This window comes from Agelaius tricolor, unplaced genomic scaffold, assembly GCF_023055355.1.
Source record: "Agelaius tricolor isolate 1412-34295 unplaced genomic scaffold, bAgeTri1.0.p SCAF_14, whole genome shotgun sequence".
NCBI lineage: Eukaryota > Metazoa > Chordata > Aves > Passeriformes > Icteridae > Agelaius > Agelaius tricolor.
The window spans coordinates 2,450,709-2,456,708 of NW_027269274.1; the positions used below are offsets into that span (position 1 = coordinate 2,450,709).

The window sequence follows — 6,000 nt, forward strand, 5'->3', positions numbered from 1 at the left end:
ACAGGTCAGTGTGAGGAGAGTCTGGGTGTGCAGTGCCAGGGACAATGCCAGTGCCAGGGGTAAACCAGGGTAAAACAGCTCCAGGGTTGTCCCCCTTTAAAGCATCAGGGGCACTGGAACAGTGGCTGCCAGCTGATGGATCAGAGGAGGGAAACTGAGGCACGAGGGAGAACCAGCGGCTCTGCTGGATGGAGGTCGCGGTGTGGGTGCCCAGTGTGGCTCTGTGCAGAATTTTGGGTTTGTTTTCCTTTCCTTGGCTCCAGGACAAGCTCCTTGGAAGCTGCAACACGCTGGGAAAGGCAGGGATTCACAGATCCAGTGCTCACCAGCCCAAATTCTGTCCTGACTGAGGGTTTTCAGCTGAGGGGTGGGACACGAGGTAGCCCATGTGACACAGCTCTCTCATTTAGCTGATAAAAATCTCCACCTTATCTGGCTTCCTTTCCAAATGGAGGGAGTACAATTTCCAGGGAGGTTTGCTCTGGTCCCGCTGCTTTTGTAATTTCATGGTAGGATTATCAGAAACTGCTGGAAGAGATGAAGTTGCAGAAACTTCTGTGCTTTTAATCCCCATTGCTCTCACCAAAGGCACCACTCGTGTTCTGCACACACCAAAGTGGCTGAGGGAGCGTCTGGGAGAAATGGATTTGAATGGCTGAAGAGCATCAGGGATTCAGGAACAGTGCCAAGCATTCTGTGATCCATTCCTGCTGTCCTGACCCCACAACAGACCAGGCAGTGGGAAAGGTGTGTTTGAAGCAGAAATAATCACTGAATGTCTGAAAATTCATTCATTTCAGTGAGAAACTTGGTGCAGAACTTTATCCCAGCCTGGTTCTACATTCCCAGTGTGAATCACAGGGATGGGAATTAAAATCAGGTACACATTCGGTATTTACACTCCTTTCTGCAGCAGAGGATCCTTGTTTTCCAGACAGTCTCTCCCCATTCAATAAGAGATAAGTTTATAAGTTTAATAAGAGAATTTTAATAAAAGATTTTAATTTTAATAAAAGATTCCTTGCAGGCACCCCCACAAAGAGGGATTTGGGATCCTCATGCTTTGGTTGCAGCCATGGGAGAGCTGAATTCATTACTAAATATAAAGCATTTATATTTTTTATGAAGAATCTCATTAAAAAAATGGATCTTATTGGTGATCACATCAGGGTGTGCTGAAGAGAAGGAAGGATTTTTAGTGGGAAAAGTAGGCAGAATGTTTTTATTTGTTTGAGCTGCCTCTGGTGGGAGCTGGATCAGAACCCCAGGGAGGGTTTTTGTGTGCCTGGGTCATTCATGTTTGGATATAGCCAATAAAACCAGTTCCTGGGAAACCAATTCCACTCCTTTCCATATTATTATGTTGTGCCAAGAGCAAGGACAGAACACAGCTTCTCTCATCATTCTGATGTTTTCCATCTCCTTTAACAAGAGCATTACAGCAGACGCTGTCAGGAATTTTAATAAAACAAACTGCCTTTCTGACTCACTTGGTCCTTTCCTTCTGGTCTTCATAGGCTAAAAATACATCTGAGGGTGTAAGTGAGGGAAATTGTTCTTCTTCTCCCCAGCTCCTTCCTCCCCATCCCTCTCTCTGTGTTCCCCTCAGCACTCTGCAGTTGGAACTCTTACAGGAAACCCAGAACACAAACACCCCCAAAATTAATGAAGAGATGAGATCTAATGAAATTTCTTGGGTTGGAAGGGACCTTAAAGCTCATCCCATCCCACCCTGCCATGGCAGGGACACCTCCCACTGTCCCAGGTGCTCCCAGCCCCAGTGTCCAGCCTGGCCTTGGGCACTGCCAGGGATCCAGGGGCAGCCACAGCTGCTCTGGGATTCCATCCCAGCCCCTTCCCACCCCAACAGGGAACAATTCCTGCCCAATATCCCATCTAAACCTAATCTTTTCCCAGTGGGAGCCATTCCCTGTGCCATTCCCTCCATCCCTCGTCCCCAGGCCCTCTCCAGCTCTCCTGGAGCCCCTTCAGGAAGGGCATTAAGACAGATCAATCATTTTCCCCAAACATTTTGGGAAGAAGCCCCTGTGCCCTCAAGAATAAAAGCAGCAGGAAGTGCTGAGCAGCTGCTCCTCACCCAGCAGGAAAAGCCACAGCTGGAGCTCCTGCACCAGGAGCTCCTTGGAGGAGAGGAGACAGAGCTGAGAGCACATAGGTACAGAAAAATCCCAGTTTTTCCTCACTGCTTCTCCCCCAGCCTCTGAAACCGAGCAGTTTGAGTCCCCATGAGGGATTCTTGTGCAGAAATGTCTTGCTGGCTCGTTGCTCTGTGCTGACCTGGTGTGTTTAGCACTTTCCTAGCTCCAGGTAGGGTTGCCATAGCTCTGATGCTCTGTCTCACACTTGTGTGGTTTTTTATTCCTCCAAAAGATGGGGAATTGTTAAGCACAGTGCCCAGATCTATTTTGGTTGGGGTTGTTTACTGTGATTAGGGCACTTGAAGATGCTTTGTTCTCTTTTTAAGGTGTTGATTTTTTTCCTTGAATATTCTGCACTTGTGGAAAGCCTTTGTGTAAATAAGAGTCTTGTGGAGCCTGATCGTTTTTGGCTGCAAACAGGGTCACCCAATCACCTAAATTCTGCTGTGCCTGGGGTTTTTTGTGTGTCCCAGGGATGGTTTTTGCCAGGCAGGGAGTTGTAGCTGTAAAACTGTGCCTGAATTTCTTTGTGTCTCCACTTCTCCTGGAGACAGACGAAGTTACAAATTTCCCCAAGCACAGAGTTATGGCCAGCCTGAATTCAGCCCTTGGGAAGAAGGAATAAATGATTTTTTTTTGGGCCAGACTTGCTGGTTTTCCTCCTCTGCAAGAGCCTCCCCTGCTGCAGAAATAGGGTGAGAGGCTGGGGACAAGCAGGGCACCATTAAGATGGTTTTTGTGTCTTTTTGTCCCTGAGGAAGGTGAGCAGAGGCCAATCTGTGGCAATCTTCTGCAATAAACTCAGTTTTTAACAGAAGGAATACTGTAACATGCAGTTTTGGGGAGGAAAATACAAATTTGATGCTGTTTCATAGAGCTGATCCATCCCCACATACTCACAACATATCTTCTAATGAAAATTCTCGGTTCAAACACAAACAGTGCTTTGAGCCACCCAGCTTTGTGTTTCAAGGCCCCTTGGGCACACTGGCACCTTGTTCTGTGAAGGAAATACTTGCTCCAATGGCAAGAAATTAATTTTAGGGTAGCTTATTATGCACCACAAACCTTTTTAATAGTGGCCATAAAGCTGGAAGCAAAGGAGAAGAGACATGGCTCCTGCTTGATTTAAAGCACTTAGGTTGTTATGGATAATTTATAATTTTATCCTCAGCATGGAAGGTAAAACTTGTAATCCATGGCCAGCAGTACCTCACCAGCATCTGAAACCCACAGCTGCAAACATTGGGGGGTTTTATTTTTCTTTTTTTCCGCGATAAAGTGTGATCTATGGTTGTTGCTGACTTCATGGAGGTACTGATTTGGGACTTTTTAGTGTCATAAAACCCACGAAGCAGAGACTTGTGGAATGTGAAACACTGACACAGTGCCTCTGGAGCACCACAGGCAAAGCTGGCTGATGGAGATGGGTTATTTGTGGGGATTTGTGGTGCCTGGAATTACAAACACTGCAGGGTTTAGTGGCACACACTGAAAAATCCTCAGAACTTTCAGGACTTTGTGTGGAAGTCACAAGTCTCCTCTGCTTGGGGGAGAAAAACAAAAGGGGAGGTGGAAATGCTGCTTCAAGGAGTAAATATTTGGATTTTGACTCACAATATTTATCTGCAAAGGGTTGCAGTGCTGATAAAAGGACAAGTAACTCTTACTTGCAGAGTGTTTGCATCTTGCTTGATCATTCAGCTCCATAAGTGCTGCAGGAAATTGTCAGCTTGGAGCATCCTGCTCCTGCAGAAGCTGCTGGAGGAGACCCTCTCCCTGTGCAACAACCCTCTGAAGCCAAGGATTCACCCCAAAAGCACCATGGGAATGTCTGATTCAACAGAAACTTCTAGTCAGGCACTTGCTTCTGGAAGCACAGACTTCCCAAACTTTTGATAAAGTATCGCATCCTTTAAAGCTGTGTCATGCAGTGTAAATAAATAACAATACCCAAACTAACGCTCCTGCAGGTCCTTGGGTGCAGACCCGAAGTTCAGCACAGGCTCTGAACTTGCCTTATATTTTCCTCTGATGATTCAAATGAGCAACAGGGAAAAAAAACTTTCCTTTTAGGACTTACCTACATTCCCCTGCAGATTTATATTTATTGCTTTTCCACCTGCAGCCGGCAGAAATGAGGTTAGGCTCTCATTACCCACTCCAGCTTTTCATCTGCTGCAGAAAGTCATCTGGAAGTGCCAGAATTAGCACTGTCATGCTCTGTGTGCCCGTTTCACTGCAGCAGGGAGCTGTGAGAGCCTCAGTGATGCACCTGTGGTGCCTGTGGCCAGCACAGTCTGGGCTCTGCTCGCCTCGCCCTCACTCGCATACAAATCCATCCCACACCTCCTTTCCTGCCCAGAACGCGCCCGTTTGCAGCATCAGCCATTTCCAGGCACGCAGGAGAAATAAAGCAGCCAGTTTTCCCCCTTCTCTCCCCCTTATGCAAATGAAAAGGAGCGAGGAAGGATAAAAACCCAGCCCCATCCACACCGCGGCAGCCGGCGCGCTCCTGTACTTACAGAGCAGGGACGTGGCTCGGGGTCTCCACAGCCTCCTGCAGGACTCTTTGGAGCTCTGAGCAAGGCAGGGTGCTCAGCGAGGCAGAACGGAGCCGTGTGGAAGCTCTGTGCAGCTGGGAGATGATGGAACTGTTTTCCCAGCTGGGACCACGAGCCTTTTATCCGCGCAGCGTTGCGTGGCTCTTCCCCGGTGCCGAGCGTGAAACGCGCTGCCTTCCCCACGCCGCTCCAGCCAGAGCCCACACAATTAGTGCCTCAATCAGACAAACAGCTCCTGCGGTTTGTGCACAGCCCTGTCTGGAAATTGGGGATGTATAAAAATCAGCTCTGCCTGGCTCATCCTTCAGGAAAGCTGAGCGAGCGAAAGCGCAGCTGTCAGAGCGGAGCATGAAAGATTAAATGTGCTCTTGCTGTTCCTCTCATACAAATATGAGCTCCTGTCAGGTAATCACAAACCTCTCTCCTCAAAAACTGGGTCACTGCACTGGGCTTAGGTTTGGAACAGGAGTGGGAATAGTTTTGTTTGGTCCTGGCCCCCACAAGCGGGTCCTGAACGCTGTCAGACTCCGCTTGTGGGGTGGGAGCTGTCACTGAATCCCATCCCGGCCCTGAGTGACCTCTGCAAACACTCAACTGCCCCTTCCCATGTCACATATTGAACACATTTAAATTTAAAAAGCGAGGGGAGACTTGCTTGTCGAAAGAAGCACAGACATAAATTCTGATTGAACTTCAAACCTTCTTGGATTTCCATTTTCCCCCTTGGGACTGCTTCAGCAGAGAAAAGGCAGAGCCAGGCAGGGGAGTCCCCTTCCCTTAGTGAGAAAAGTTACTTGAATTTATCACCGAGTTCCAGAATGGAAGGACCTTAAAGCCCATCCAGTGAGCGTGGGCAGGGACACCTTCCACCATCTCAGGATTTTCCAAGCCCAACCTGGCCTCGGGCACTGCCAGGGATCCAGGGAATTCCAGGTGCTCTGCAATTCCAGATCCCACACACTTCCAGCAGATCCCAGGCACTGCCAGCTGCTCTGGGAATTCCACCCCAGCCAGGAATTCCCAATTCCCAATCTCCCATCCATCCCTGCCCTCTGGCACTGGAAGCCATTCCCTGGGTCCTGTCCCTCCATGCCCTGTCCCAAGCCCCTCTCCAGCTCTCCTGGAACCTTCTCTGATGGCATTGGGAGCACCTCAGCTGTGTTGCTCTGCTCTTTGGGCTGGGGAATGGGGACAGCAGGACACGGAGCCCCTGGAATGTGCCCACAGGTGCCCAGCAGCCCCTGCCAGCCCCAGCCAGAGCTCTCCCCCTGATTAAC

The 6,000-nt window shown here is 49.0% G+C and overlaps 1 protein-coding gene across 4 annotated transcripts in view; it reads right to left on the reverse strand.

The window, feature by feature from the left end:
• Nucleotides 1-5,114, reverse strand: part of LOC139595745 (contactin-6-like) — a 131,987-nt gene extending 126,873 nt beyond the window's left edge. For all 4 annotated transcript variants that reach the window (XM_071439318.1, XM_071439316.1, XM_071439317.1 and 1 more), the window contains exon 1: nucleotides 4,685-5,114. The gene's annotated coding sequence lies outside the window, so the exon portion shown is untranslated. The remainder of the gene's footprint in view (nucleotides 1-4,684) is intronic.
• Nucleotides 5,115-6,000: the final 886 nt, after the last annotated feature.